Here is a 14,601-nt window from a genome sequence, read left to right on the forward strand (position 1 = left end):
GGATTCCACATTCTTGAAGCAGGCAAAGGTCAAAGTCCACAGTCTCTAAAAATGAAAATAAAGCAGTCCTGCGGACAGGGCTCTTTAGGGACCTCACATTTAGTGAGGCGACTTTGATAGGAACCAACATAGTCTTAGTTGAGGTCAGGGTCCGAACCAGAAGAGTCGTATTCGGAGATCAGCTGCGAGTCTGGACCCCCTTTTTGAGGGGTCAATAAATCTTGGATGTTGGTAGGGTCAGAGCCAGATACGTGGGCGGCTCCAACCCCCACACTGCTCTCATCCGAACTCCGATAGGCAGCTTTCCTCCGAACTCCGGACTCCTCTTCCTCTCGCTGTCTCTTTGCAGAATGGCTCCTATCCATCTCCTCGAAGTCGCTCTCACCCATCTCTGGCCCCTGGCTGAAGATATCGCTGATGTCCTTCCTGGGCAGCTGCACAGGGGCCTGTGAGGTCCCATCACTCTTGGCAACCTTTGCCTGCTTACGGGGAGCCTTCATCGCAAGCCCCTCCACAACCGCAGTGGAGGAACTTTGCTCCGACCCCCCCGTTGACCGGAAATGGTCAAAACGAGGCTCCAATCCAGCATATTTTAGGGTTTTCTTAATGGAGCCCTCGTCTGACACAGAGTGTCTCCGCTCCATGCCCACACTCTTGGGACAGGCGTCAGGTCCTACTGCAGAACCTACGGAGCCACGACGCCTGTCGCTAACCACTGCCTCAACAGGGTCCACTGCAGGCGGAGCAGAGGACCTGTTTGCAGAGGTGCCGGTCAACTTATGTCCAGCAGAGTCAGAATTCCTCCTGCTCTGCCTGGACCCGGTGGAATCCCTATGGCCGTCCCTCGAGGCTGACATCGGTGGGCCCCCCGATGGAGCTGTGAAGGACTTTGGCCTGGACCCCTCAGTCGTCAATGCTCGTTTTGGGGCATTACCAGCGGCGTCTGCACATGTTGCAAACTGCCGCTCTGGCCCTGGTCTGGGTGGCCCAGATTTCGCTCTGCGGGGGCAATCTTTAAAAGCATGCCCAGTCATGCCGCACAGATTGCACAACACCTCGGAACTGCATTTTGCCGCTACGTGTCCAACCTGGCCACACCTGTTACACTGCACCACATGGGGCCGGTCACAATGTTCTCTGGTGTGGCCATATCTCAAGCAGTTCCGGCAGGCTATTGGCATCTGGGGGTAAAATAGGAATCCTCGATTCTTCCCAATGGCAAAGTTCTGGGGTGGGTGATGTAAGCCTCCAATGCCATTGGGATCCTGGCGGAACTTCACCCAATATTTTCTTTTGCCATTCCAGAAGCTCTGGGTGTTCAAGATTTTATGTGAGAAGCGGACCTCCCTGCAGTAACGACTGAGGAAGGTTTCAATGTCACACTCTGAGACAAATGGACTGAACATGCACATCACGAGCGGGACTTCTTCCTCCCCGTAGAGGAATAAAAAGTTCAGTCCATTTAGCCGCTCCTCACTCTGGTCCGCATCAGACAATCTTTTGTGCATGTTGTCGCAACATGCCGCGGCCGTAAAGGATACGGTGTACCGACCGCGGCTTTCCTGGTCATTGAGACACAGGATGTCCGCCCGCTTGAGCCCCAGGAAGTCCAGCAGAATCACCTCCACAATGAAGCGAAGGTTCTTCCGCTGGCGATGGCCTTCTTCCACCTCGATGCGGACGGACTGGCGCAACCGGGTGTCCCCGGATGCAAATCCAAATGTAAATGGCATTTTCAGTGCCTGGGGGCTAAGCCTGTCCCTTATAGCAGCAAGGGCTCAGATTCCACAATTAAGTGGAACCCTCCCCCAAGGCCAAGGATTAGGGTACCCCAGACACCTACGAAGCCCGATAAACGCCCTCGGAACGCTCTTAGAAAAACGCCTCAAGGCCGGTTGACCTCTTGGGTAAGGCGCGATCGCAACTCGTTGTCCGGGGGCTAAGCCCACTCCCCAAATAGCAGCAAGGGGGTGAAGTCTCTCTGTGAAAAGAGACGATCCCCCAAGGCCAAGGAGCAGGGTACCCCGGACACCTCCCAACAAAACCAGATGCAGAAATACTACACCTGATCTTGCCAAAAGGCCGAGAAGCGATAACCCGAGCGGCCCTTGCCTTGCCCGAGCCTGTCCCATACTGCTGTTCACCCCTTGCAGCGATTCAGCCTACTCCTAGGCAATTCCATGGGGCCCTGCAGGCTCACACACATTTACAGCTACTAAGCGGGAGGTGAATAAAGGCCGGAGAGGAAGCCAGACAGGATTTGCTTCTTTTGCTTGCACCACAATGCAGTGCTGAAAGAGGAGGAATCTACATAAAAACGCCTTCCTGGCAACGCCCAAATGCCCTCCTGCCATGCAGATAAACACTGGCAGCGGCAGCAAGTGCATGCCCACAGCCACCCCTTGTTCCTTCACACCTTGTATCAGCTTTAATCCAGTCCTGTGCTGCCTGCTGAGCAGCACTGAACAACACTGCCTGGGCCCAGGCTTTTATCTCTGAGGCAGGCCCCATTATGATGTCAGAAAGCTGGCTCTGGAATCCTGAGGGCTCCACTATGACACGTGCAAAGTTCCGTCTGAACTTTATATAAGACTGTGAGGCTCAGTCAGTCACTCAGTGTTGCCTGAGAGGGCAACACTGCAACAGCCGGCCGCCAGGCTGTCTTTTTTTTGCACATTTATTTGCCTCCAGGAGGCCACAAGAGGGAGACAAGGGACTGCAAAATGGAAAATAGGCATCCACCAACTTTACAGACAACTTCTCTTTGCTCCTACAACCTCCATCCTTGCACAGTTTGTTATTCTTCCAGGTAACATAGTAACAAATCCAAATTGCTGCTCTCTTTGTAGGCAAGCAAGGGTTTGTTGCAACTGCAATTCTTACTTCTTCTTGAAATGTAGGGACGACAGTACATTCCATCACATCCACCTAGTGTACACAGGTAGGTCCATTGTGGCGGGTAGGCGGCTGGCTGCTTTAATGGCTGTTTGCTGTTCCCCTACTCCACTCCACTCCACTATTTGACTGTGGTGCTGCATCAATCAGTGGCTGGCTCAGGTGCAGCTCTTTAACTTACCTAGGAGGGAGGGAGGGAGGGAGGGCGGAGAGAAGACAAGGAAGGTGAATGAGCTGTTCCAATGTGAAATGCCGGAAACACAGAAACACAGAAGACACACACACACACACACACAACAAGAGGTGGCAATGTATTCATTAATTGCATTTAATAAATGAGCTCATTATCACACATGACTGTACAAATGCATTGTCCAACAGGTGTTGAAATAATGGGATTAAAAGGGGAGATCCCTTCAGAAAGACAGAAACAATGGCAAAGAGAAAAAACACTTTTGGAATCTGATTTTAGTCAACACATAAGGGAAGGGTGCACCGGTCCTGGAAATACTGCAATACCAGGTCAATGCGTGGAGTGGACAGAGCAAGCTCTATTTCCATCTCCCTGTTCTAAAAATCCATTTAATATATGGTCCCCAGATAGGGGACGTATCAGATATTAAACTGATAAGAACAGATACTACACTTGATCTTAGCCAAAAGGCCGAGAAGCGATAACCCGAGCGGCCCTTGCCTTGCCCGAGCCTGTCCCATACTGCTGTTCACCCCTTGCAGCGATTCAGCCTACTCCTAGGCAATTCCATGGGGCCCTGCAGGCTCACACACATTTACAGCTACTAAGCGGGAGGTGAATAAAGGCCGGAGAGGAAGCCAGACAGGATTTGCTTCTTTTGCTTGCACCACAATGCAGTGCTGAAAGAGGAGGAATCTACATAAAAACGCCTTCCTGGCAACGCCCAAATGCCCTCCTGCCATGCAGATAAACACTGGCAGCGGCAGCAAGTGCATGCCCACAGCCACCCCTTGTTCCTTCACACCTTGTATCAGCTTTAATCCAGTCCTGTGCTGCCTGCTGAGCAGCACTGAACAACACTGCCTGGGCCCAGGCTTTTATCTCTGAGGCAGGCCCCATTATGATGTCAGAAAGCTGGCTCTGGAATCCTGAGGGCTCCACTATGACACGTGCAAAGTTCCGTCTGAACTTTATATAAGACTGTGAGGCTCAGTCAGTCACTCAGTGTTGCCTGAGAGGGCAACACTGCAACAGCCGGCCGCCAGGCTGTCTTTTTTTTGCACATTTATTTGCCTCCAGGAGGCCACAAGAGGGAGACAAGGGACTGCAAAATGGAAAATAGGCATCCACCAACTTTACAGACAACTTCTCTTTGCTCCTACAACCTCCATCCTTGCACAGTTTGTTATTCTTCCAGGTAACATAGTAACAAATCCAAATTGCTGCTCTCTTTGTAGGCAAGCAAGGGTTTGTTGCAACTGCAATTCTTACTTCTTCTTGAAATGTAGGGACGACAGTACATTCCATCACATCCACCTAGTGTACACAGGTAGGTCCATTGTGGCGGGTAGGCGGCTGGCTGCTTTAATGGCTGTTTGCTGTTCCCCTACTCCACTCCACTCCACTATTTGACTGTGGTGCTGCATCAATCAGTGGCTGGCTCAGGTGCAGCTCTTTAACTTACCTAGGAGGGAGGGAGGGAGGGAGGGCGGAGAGAAGACAAGGAAGGTGAATGAGCTGTTCCAATGTGAAATGCCGGAAACACAGAAACACAGAAGACACACACACACACACACACAACAAGAGGTGGCAATGTATTCATTAATTGCATTTAATAAATGAGCTCATTATCACACATGACTGTACAAATGCATTGTCCAACAGGTGTTGAAATAATGGGATTAAAAGGGGAGATCCCTTCAGAAAGACAGAAACAATGGCAAAGAGAAAAAACACTTTTGGAATCTGATTTTAGTCAACACATAAGGGAAGGGTGCACCGGTCCTGGAAATACTGCAATACCAGGTCAATGCGTGGAGTGGACAGAGCAAGCTCTATTTCCATCTCCCTGTTCTAAAAATCCATTTAATATATGGTCCCCAGATAGGGGACGTATCAGATATTAAACTGATAAGAACAGATACTACACTTGATCTTAGCCAAAAGGCCGAGAAGCGATAACCCGAGCGGCCCTTGCCTTGCCCGAGCCTGTCCCATACTGCTGTTCACCCCTTGCAGCGATTCAGCCTACTCCTAGGCAATTCCATGGGGCCCTGCAGGCTCACACACATTTACAGCTACTAAGCGGGAGGTGAATAAAGGCCGGAGAGGAAGCCAGACAGGATTTGCTTCTTTTGCTTGCACCACAATGCAGTGCTGAAAGAGGAGGAATCTACATAAAAACGCCTTCCTGGCAACGCCCAAATGCCCTCCTGCCATGCAGATAAACACTGGCAGCGGCAGCAAGTGCATGCCCACAGCCACCCCTTGTTCCTTCACACCTTGTATCAGCTTTAATCCAGTCCTGTGCTGCCTGCTGAGCAGCACTGAACAACACTGCCTGGGCCCAGGCTTTTATCTCTGAGGCAGGCCCCATTATGATGTCAGAAAGCTGGCTCTGGAATCCTGAGGGCTCCACTATGACACGTGCAAAGTTCCGTCTGAACTTTATATAAGACTGTGAGGCTCAGTCAGTCACTCAGTGTTGCCTGAGAGGGCAACACTGCAACAGCCGGCCGCCAGGCTGTCTTTTTTTTGCACATTTATTTGCCTCCAGGAGGCCACAAGAGGGAGACAAGGGACTGCAAAATGGAAAATAGGCATCCACCAACTTTACAGACAACTTCTCTTTGCTCCTACAACCTCCATCCTTGCACAGTTTGTTATTCTTCCAGGTAACATAGTAACAAATCCAAATTGCTGCTCTCTTTGTAGGCAAGCAAGGGTTTGTTGCAACTGCAATTCTTACTTCTTCTTGAAATGTAGGGACGACAGTACATTCCATCACATCCACCTAGTGTACACAGGTAGGTCCATTGTGGCGGGTAGGCGGCTGGCTGCTTTAATGGCTGTTTGCTGTTCCCCTACTCCACTCCACTCCACTATTTGACTGTGGTGCTGCATCAATCAGTGGCTGGCTCAGGTGCAGCTCTTTAACTTACCTAGGAGGGAGGGAGGGAGGGAGGGCGGAGAGAAGACAAGGAAGGTGAATGAGCTGTTCCAATGTGAAATGCCGGAAACACAGAAACACAGAAGACACACACACACACACACACAACAAGAGGTGGCAATGTATTCATTAATTGCATTTAATAAATGAGCTCATTATCACACATGACTGTACAAATGCATTGTCCAACAGGTGTTGAAATAATGGGATTAAAAGGGGAGATCCCTTCAGAAAGACAGAAACAATGGCAAAGAGAAAAAACACTTTTGGAATCTGATTTTAGTCAACACATAAGGGAAGGGTGCACCGGTCCTGGAAATACTGCAATACCAGGTCAATGCGTGGAGTGGACAGAGCAAGCTCTATTTCCATCTCCCTGTTCTAAAAATCCATTTAATATATGGTCCCCAGATAGGGGACGTATCAGATATTAAACTGATAAGAACAGATACTACACTTGATCTTAGCCAAAAGGCCGAGAAGCGATAACCCGAGCGGCCCTTGCCTTGCCCGAGCCTGTCCCATACTGCTGTTCACCCCTTGCAGCGATTCAGCCTACTCCTAGGCAATTCCATGGGGCCCTGCAGGCTCACACACATTTACAGCTACTAAGCGGGAGGTGAATAAAGGCCGGAGAGGAAGCCAGACAGGATTTGCTTCTTTTGCTTGCACCACAATGCAGTGCTGAAAGAGGAGGAATCTACATAAAAACGCCTTCCTGGCAACGCCCAAATGCCCTCCTGCCATGCAGATAAACACTGGCAGCGGCAGCAAGTGCATGCCCACAGCCACCCCTTGTTCCTTCACACCTTGTATCAGCTTTAATCCAGTCCTGTGCTGCCTGCTGAGCAGCACTGAACAACACTGCCTGGGCCCAGGCTTTTATCTCTGAGGCAGGCCCCATTATGATGTCAGAAAGCTGGCTCTGGAATCCTGAGGGCTCCACTATGACACGTGCAAAGTTCCGTCTGAACTTTATATAAGACTGTGAGGCTCAGTCAGTCACTCAGTGTTGCCTGAGAGGGCAACACTGCAACAGCCGGCCGCCAGGCTGTCTTTTTTTTGCACATTTATTTGCCTCCAGGAGGCCACAAGAGGGAGACAAGGGACTGCAAAATGGAAAATAGGCATCCACCAACTTTACAGACAACTTCTCTTTGCTCCTACAACCTCCATCCTTGCACAGTTTGTTATTCTTCCAGGTAACATAGTAACAAATCCAAATTGCTGCTCTCTTTGTAGGCAAGCAAGGGTTTGTTGCAACTGCAATTCTTACTTCTTCTTGAAATGTAGGGACGACAGTACATTCCATCACATCCACCTAGTGTACACAGGTAGGTCCATTGTGGCGGGTAGGCGGCTGGCTGCTTTAATGGCTGTTTGCTGTTCCCCTACTCCACTCCACTCCACTATTTGACTGTGGTGCTGCATCAATCAGTGGCTGGCTCAGGTGCAGCTCTTTAACTTACCTAGGAGGGAGGGAGGGAGGGAGGGCGGAGAGAAGACAAGGAAGGTGAATGAGCTGTTCCAATGTGAAATGCCGGAAACACAGAAACACAGAAGACACACACACACACACACACAACAAGAGGTGGCAATGTATTCATTAATTGCATTTAATAAATGAGCTCATTATCACACATGACTGTACAAATGCATTGTCCAACAGGTGTTGAAATAATGGGATTAAAAGGGGAGATCCCTTCAGAAAGACAGAAACAATGGCAAAGAGAAAAAACACTTTTGGAATCTGATTTTAGTCAACACATAAGGGAAGGGTGCACCGGTCCTGGAAATACTGCAATACCAGGTCAATGCGTGGAGTGGACAGAGCAAGCTCTATTTCCATCTCCCTGTTCTAAAAATCCATTTAATATATGGTCCCCAGATAGGGGACGTATCAGATATTAAACTGATAAGAACAGATACTACACTTGATCTTAGCCAAAAGGCCGAGAAGCGATAACCCGAGCGGCCCTTGCCTTGCCCGAGCCTGTCCCATACTGCTGTTCACCCCTTGCAGCGATTCAGCCTACTCCTAGGCAATTCCATGGGGCCCTGCAGGCTCACACACATTTACAGCTACTAAGCGGGAGGTGAATAAAGGCCGGAGAGGAAGCCAGACAGGATTTGCTTCTTTTGCTTGCACCACAATGCAGTGCTGAAAGAGGAGGAATCTACATAAAAACGCCTTCCTGGCAACGCCCAAATGCCCTCCTGCCATGCAGATAAACACTGGCAGCGGCAGCAAGTGCATGCCCACAGCCACCCCTTGTTCCTTCACACCTTGTATCAGCTTTAATCCAGTCCTGTGCTGCCTGCTGAGCAGCACTGAACAACACTGCCTGGGCCCAGGCTTTTATCTCTGAGGCAGGCCCCATTATGATGTCAGAAAGCTGGCTCTGGAATCCTGAGGGCTCCACTATGACACGTGCAAAGTTCCGTCTGAACTTTATATAAGACTGTGAGGCTCAGTCAGTCACTCAGTGTTGCCTGAGAGGGCAACACTGCAACAGCCGGCCGCCAGGCTGTCTTTTTTTTGCACATTTATTTGCCTCCAGGAGGCCACAAGAGGGAGACAAGGGACTGCAAAATGGAAAATAGGCATCCACCAACTTTACAGACAACTTCTCTTTGCTCCTACAACCTCCATCCTTGCACAGTTTGTTATTCTTCCAGGTAACATAGTAACAAATCCAAATTGCTGCTCTCTTTGTAGGCAAGCAAGGGTTTGTTGCAACTGCAATTCTTACTTCTTCTTGAAATGTAGGGACGACAGTACATTCCATCACATCCACCTAGTGTACACAGGTAGGTCCATTGTGGCGGGTAGGCGGCTGGCTGCTTTAATGGCTGTTTGCTGTTCCCCTACTCCACTCCACTCCACTATTTGACTGTGGTGCTGCATCAATCAGTGGCTGGCTCAGGTGCAGCTCTTTAACTTACCTAGGAGGGAGGGAGGGAGGGAGGGCGGAGAGAAGACAAGGAAGGTGAATGAGCTGTTCCAATGTGAAATGCCGGAAACACAGAAACACAGAAGACACACACACACACACACACAACAAGAGGTGGCAATGTATTCATTAATTGCATTTAATAAATGAGCTCATTATCACACATGACTGTACAAATGCATTGTCCAACAGGTGTTGAAATAATGGGATTAAAAGGGGAGATCCCTTCAGAAAGACAGAAACAATGGCAAAGAGAAAAAACACTTTTGGAATCTGATTTTAGTCAACACATAAGGGAAGGGTGCACCGGTCCTGGAAATACTGCAATACCAGGTCAATGCGTGGAGTGGACAGAGCAAGCTCTATTTCCATCTCCCTGTTCTAAAAATCCATTTAATATATGGTCCCCAGATAGGGGACGTATCAGATATTAAACTGATAAGAACAGATACTACACTTGATCTTAGCCAAAAGGCCGAGAAGCGATAACCCGAGCGGCCCTTGCCTTGCCCGAGCCTGTCCCATACTGCTGTTCACCCCTTGCAGCGATTCAGCCTACTCCTAGGCAATTCCATGGGGCCCTGCAGGCTCACACACATTTACAGCTACTAAGCGGGAGGTGAATAAAGGCCGGAGAGGAAGCCAGACAGGATTTGCTTCTTTTGCTTGCACCACAATGCAGTGCTGAAAGAGGAGGAATCTACATAAAAACGCCTTCCTGGCAACGCCCAAATGCCCTCCTGCCATGCAGATAAACACTGGCAGCGGCAGCAAGTGCATGCCCACAGCCACCCCTTGTTCCTTCACACCTTGTATCAGCTTTAATCCAGTCCTGTGCTGCCTGCTGAGCAGCACTGAACAACACTGCCTGGGCCCAGGCTTTTATCTCTGAGGCAGGCCCCATTATGATGTCAGAAAGCTGGCTCTGGAATCCTGAGGGCTCCACTATGACACGTGCAAAGTTCCGTCTGAACTTTATATAAGACTGTGAGGCTCAGTCAGTCACTCAGTGTTGCCTGAGAGGGCAACACTGCAACAGCCGGCCGCCAGGCTGTCTTTTTTTTGCACATTTATTTGCCTCCAGGAGGCCACAAGAGGGAGACAAGGGACTGCAAAATGGAAAATAGGCATCCACCAACTTTACAGACAACTTCTCTTTGCTCCTACAACCTCCATCCTTGCACAGTTTGTTATTCTTCCAGGTAACATAGTAACAAATCCAAATTGCTGCTCTCTTTGTAGGCAAGCAAGGGTTTGTTGCAACTGCAATTCTTACTTCTTCTTGAAATGTAGGGACGACAGTACATTCCATCACATCCACCTAGTGTACACAGGTAGGTCCATTGTGGCGGGTAGGCGGCTGGCTGCTTTAATGGCTGTTTGCTGTTCCCCTACTCCACTCCACTCCACTATTTGACTGTGGTGCTGCATCAATCAGTGGCTGGCTCAGGTGCAGCTCTTTAACTTACCTAGGAGGGAGGGAGGGAGGGAGGGCGGAGAGAAGACAAGGAAGGTGAATGAGCTGTTCCAATGTGAAATGCCGGAAACACAGAAACACAGAAGACACACACACACACACACACAACAAGAGGTGGCAATGTATTCATTAATTGCATTTAATAAATGAGCTCATTATCACACATGACTGTACAAATGCATTGTCCAACAGGTGTTGAAATAATGGGATTAAAAGGGGAGATCCCTTCAGAAAGACAGAAACAATGGCAAAGAGAAAAAACACTTTTGGAATCTGATTTTAGTCAACACATAAGGGAAGGGTGCACCGGTCCTGGAAATACTGCAATACCAGGTCAATGCGTGGAGTGGACAGAGCAAGCTCTATTTCCATCTCCCTGTTCTAAAAATCCATTTAATATATGGTCCCCAGATAGGGGACGTATCAGATATTAAACTGATAAGAACAGATACTACACTTGATCTTAGCCAAAAGGCCGAGAAGCGATAACCCGAGCGGCCCTTGCCTTGCCCGAGCCTGTCCCATACTGCTGTTCACCCCTTGCAGCGATTCAGCCTACTCCTAGGCAATTCCATGGGGCCCTGCAGGCTCACACACATTTACAGCTACTAAGCGGGAGGTGAATAAAGGCCGGAGAGGAAGCCAGACAGGATTTGCTTCTTTTGCTTGCACCACAATGCAGTGCTGAAAGAGGAGGAATCTACATAAAAACGCCTTCCTGGCAACGCCCAAATGCCCTCCTGCCATGCAGATAAACACTGGCAGCGGCAGCAAGTGCATGCCCACAGCCACCCCTTGTTCCTTCACACCTTGTATCAGCTTTAATCCAGTCCTGTGCTGCCTGCTGAGCAGCACTGAACAACACTGCCTGGGCCCAGGCTTTTATCTCTGAGGCAGGCCCCATTATGATGTCAGAAAGCTGGCTCTGGAATCCTGAGGGCTCCACTATGACACGTGCAAAGTTCCGTCTGAACTTTATATAAGACTGTGAGGCTCAGTCAGTCACTCAGTGTTGCCTGAGAGGGCAACACTGCAACAGCCGGCCGCCAGGCTGTCTTTTTTTTGCACATTTATTTGCCTCCAGGAGGCCACAAGAGGGAGACAAGGGACTGCAAAATGGAAAATAGGCATCCACCAACTTTACAGACAACTTCTCTTTGCTCCTACAACCTCCATCCTTGCACAGTTTGTTATTCTTCCAGGTAACATAGTAACAAATCCAAATTGCTGCTCTCTTTGTAGGCAAGCAAGGGTTTGTTGCAACTGCAATTCTTACTTCTTCTTGAAATGTAGGGACGACAGTACATTCCATCACATCCACCTAGTGTACACAGGTAGGTCCATTGTGGCGGGTAGGCGGCTGGCTGCTTTAATGGCTGTTTGCTGTTCCCCTACTCCACTCCACTCCACTATTTGACTGTGGTGCTGCATCAATCAGTGGCTGGCTCAGGTGCAGCTCTTTAACTTACCTAGGAGGGAGGGAGGGAGGGAGGGCGGAGAGAAGACAAGGAAGGTGAATGAGCTGTTCCAATGTGAAATGCCGGAAACACAGAAACACAGAAGACACACACACACACACACACAACAAGAGGTGGCAATGTATTCATTAATTGCATTTAATAAATGAGCTCATTATCACACATGACTGTACAAATGCATTGTCCAACAGGTGTTGAAATAATGGGATTAAAAGGGGAGATCCCTTCAGAAAGACAGAAACAATGGCAAAGAGAAAAAACACTTTTGGAATCTGATTTTAGTCAACACATAAGGGAAGGGTGCACCGGTCCTGGAAATACTGCAATACCAGGTCAATGCGTGGAGTGGACAGAGCAAGCTCTATTTCCATCTCCCTGTTCTAAAAATCCATTTAATATATGGTCCCCAGATAGGGGACGTATCAGATATTAAACTGATAAGAACAGATTTTTTTTTTTTTTTTTTTTTTTTTTCATTCAGATCACGTCTTAAAAATCATAAAATTCAAAATAAAAAAGACTTAGATCATCACAATGAAAACTGAAAACGTATAATTAACTTTTGTTTTCCTCTTTCCTTTTTTCCTTTTAAGAAATCAAAAAAACATTCCTTTTTTAACAGCAATAGTTCCTAACATATCCACTAAATGTTCCTGCAAATCATTACCATCCCATTCACAGTTTACAATGCACGCTAACCACGTTGGCACACCATACCGTTCAAGAAACCCTGGTAAATTTTCTCTTACACAGAGCCGCACCCTTCTCCGCATTTTTTCAAAATTAATTTTACTACGTAACTGCTCTACTTCTTCCAGTAACCTGTCTCTTTCTGCTCTTTCCTCTTCTGAAATGACACTTTTTTTCTTTCTCTCTGCTTTTTTCCTTTTTTTCTCATCACTTTGCCCACTTCCTTCCAATTTCTGAAGCTTTCCTTCTTCCAAACTAACTTCCGCTTCCTTTCTTTTGACTATCTTCTTATTTTCCTCTTGTACCTCACGTTTGCTTTTCTTTGGGCATGATTTGAATATGTGCCCCTCCTCTCCACACATATTACATACTTTCCCTTTCTGACATTCATTATACTTATGCCCCTCTTGCAGACATTTTGTACACATTACTTTCTCACACGTTTCTCTCTCATGACCATAATCTTTACAATTCAAACAAAACATATCCATTCCCAAAAAAAATAAATTTCCACATGCACTTCCAATCTTAAACCGCGCTGGAGGAAACAATAGGTTTCTAGATTCACCAATTCTCACAAATTTACAAAGAAATTTCCATTTCCCAGTCCAAAATCCAAAGGGGTTAAACACTTTCCCCTTTCCCACCACCTCCTCACAAAACTTAGTGAGAAATGACTTAATGTCCTCTTCCTCCACGTAAGGCGAAAACATCTTTACGACCACCAACTTCTTGTTTGGCACAAAATGTGGTGTTACCTTCACACCCACAAGTCTTGGGTCCCTTTTACCTTCCTTCAAGCGTTCCAAAAAATCTGAATAAATTTCTTCTGTAGCGAAGGTAACGTCAAAGCACCCTCTCCTCGGATAGTCCATCACCGCCAAAATGCACGATCTCTCCAGCTGAAAGAAATCCAACAAAAGGACCTTCGTGATGTACTCCAAATCCTTCCTTTGCCTCTCAGATTCCTCCACGAAAAACCGGACCGCATTCCTGGTTCGCATATGTTCGGGAATTTCCTCCATCCTGCTCCAAAAGAATTCCAGCAATCTCCAAAGAAATACCTTCAGTACCGGAGTACCAGGCAGGTGATCGCTCCCCGTTGCCCTGGACTAATCCTCCTCCCCAATAGCAGCAGAGGGGTGAAGTCTCTCCTAAGAGAAACGATCCCCCCAGGCCAAGGAAAAGGGTACCAGGGCACCTCCTGACCAAGAAACAAGGCAATACCCTAAAGTACTACACTTGATCTTAGCCAAAAGGCCGAGAAGCGATAACCCGAGCGGCCCTTGCCTTGCCCGAGCCTGTCCCATACTGCTGTTCACCCCTTGCAGCGATTCAGCCTACTCCTAGGCAATTCCATGGGGCCCTGCAGGCTCACACACATTTACAGCTACTAAGCGGGAGGTGAATAAAGGCCGGAGAGGAAGCCAGACAGGATTTGCTTCTTTTGCTTGCACCACAATGCAGTGCTGAAAGAGGAGGAATCTACATAAAAACGCCTTCCTGGCAACGCCCAAATGCCCTCCTGCCATGCAGATAAACACTGGCAGCGGCAGCAAGTGCATGCCCACAGCCACCCCTTGTTCCTTCACACCTTGTATCAGCTTTAATCCAGTCCTGTGCTGCCTGCTGAGCAGCACTGAACAACACTGCCTGGGCCCAGGCTTTTATCTCTGAGGCAGGCCCCATTATGATGTCAGAAAGCTGGCTCTGGAATCCTGAGGGCTCCACTATGACACGTGCAAAGTTCCGTCTGAACTTTATATAAGACTGTGAGGCTCAGTCAGTCACTCAGTGTTGCCTGAGAGGGCAACACTGCAACAGCCGGCCGCCAGGCTGTCTTTTTTTTGCACATTTATTTGCCTCCAGGAGGCCACAAGAGGGAGACAAGGGACTGCAAAATGGAAAATAGGCATCCACCAACTTTACAGACAACTTCTCTTTGCTCCTACAACCTCCATCCT

The 14,601-nt window shown here is 48.4% G+C and overlaps 6 non-coding genes and 2 pseudogenes across 6 annotated transcripts; all 8 read right to left on the reverse strand.

Annotated features, from left to right (window-relative positions):
* Positions 1-3,380: 3,380 nt before the first annotated feature.
* Positions 3,381-3,571, reverse strand: LOC142731950 (U2 spliceosomal RNA). Its single transcript, XR_012879313.1, has one exon. It is a non-coding gene; the product is annotated as a U2 spliceosomal RNA (small nuclear RNA).
* A 1,286-nt stretch (positions 3,572-4,857) lies between these two features.
* Positions 4,858-5,048, reverse strand: LOC142731951 (U2 spliceosomal RNA). The gene has a single exon (XR_012879314.1). It is a non-coding gene; the product is annotated as a U2 spliceosomal RNA (small nuclear RNA).
* A 1,286-nt stretch (positions 5,049-6,334) lies between these two features.
* LOC142731952 (U2 spliceosomal RNA) lies at positions 6,335-6,525 on the reverse strand. Its single transcript, XR_012879315.1, has one exon. It is a non-coding gene; the product is annotated as a U2 spliceosomal RNA (small nuclear RNA).
* Positions 6,526-7,811: 1,286 nt separating this feature from the next.
* Positions 7,812-8,002, reverse strand: LOC142731953 (U2 spliceosomal RNA). The gene has a single exon (XR_012879316.1). It is a non-coding gene; the product is annotated as a U2 spliceosomal RNA (small nuclear RNA).
* A 1,286-nt stretch (positions 8,003-9,288) lies between these two features.
* LOC142731954 (U2 spliceosomal RNA) lies at positions 9,289-9,479 on the reverse strand. The gene has a single exon (XR_012879317.1). It is a non-coding gene; the product is annotated as a U2 spliceosomal RNA (small nuclear RNA).
* A 1,286-nt stretch (positions 9,480-10,765) lies between these two features.
* On the reverse strand, positions 10,766-10,956 carry LOC142731956 (U2 spliceosomal RNA). The gene has a single exon (XR_012879319.1). It is a non-coding gene; the product is annotated as a U2 spliceosomal RNA (small nuclear RNA).
* Positions 10,957-12,242: 1,286 nt separating this feature from the next.
* On the reverse strand, positions 12,243-12,447 carry LOC142731972 (U2 spliceosomal RNA; annotated as a pseudogene).
* Positions 12,448-13,798: 1,351 nt separating this feature from the next.
* Positions 13,799-13,909, reverse strand: LOC142731980 (U2 spliceosomal RNA; annotated as a pseudogene).
* Between the last annotated feature and the right edge of the window lie 692 nt (positions 13,910-14,601).

The sequence above is a fragment of the Rhinoderma darwinii genome, unplaced genomic scaffold (genome assembly GCF_050947455.1).
Source record: "Rhinoderma darwinii isolate aRhiDar2 unplaced genomic scaffold, aRhiDar2.hap1 Scaffold_880, whole genome shotgun sequence".
Taxonomy (NCBI): domain Eukaryota; kingdom Metazoa; phylum Chordata; class Amphibia; order Anura; family Rhinodermatidae; genus Rhinoderma; species Rhinoderma darwinii.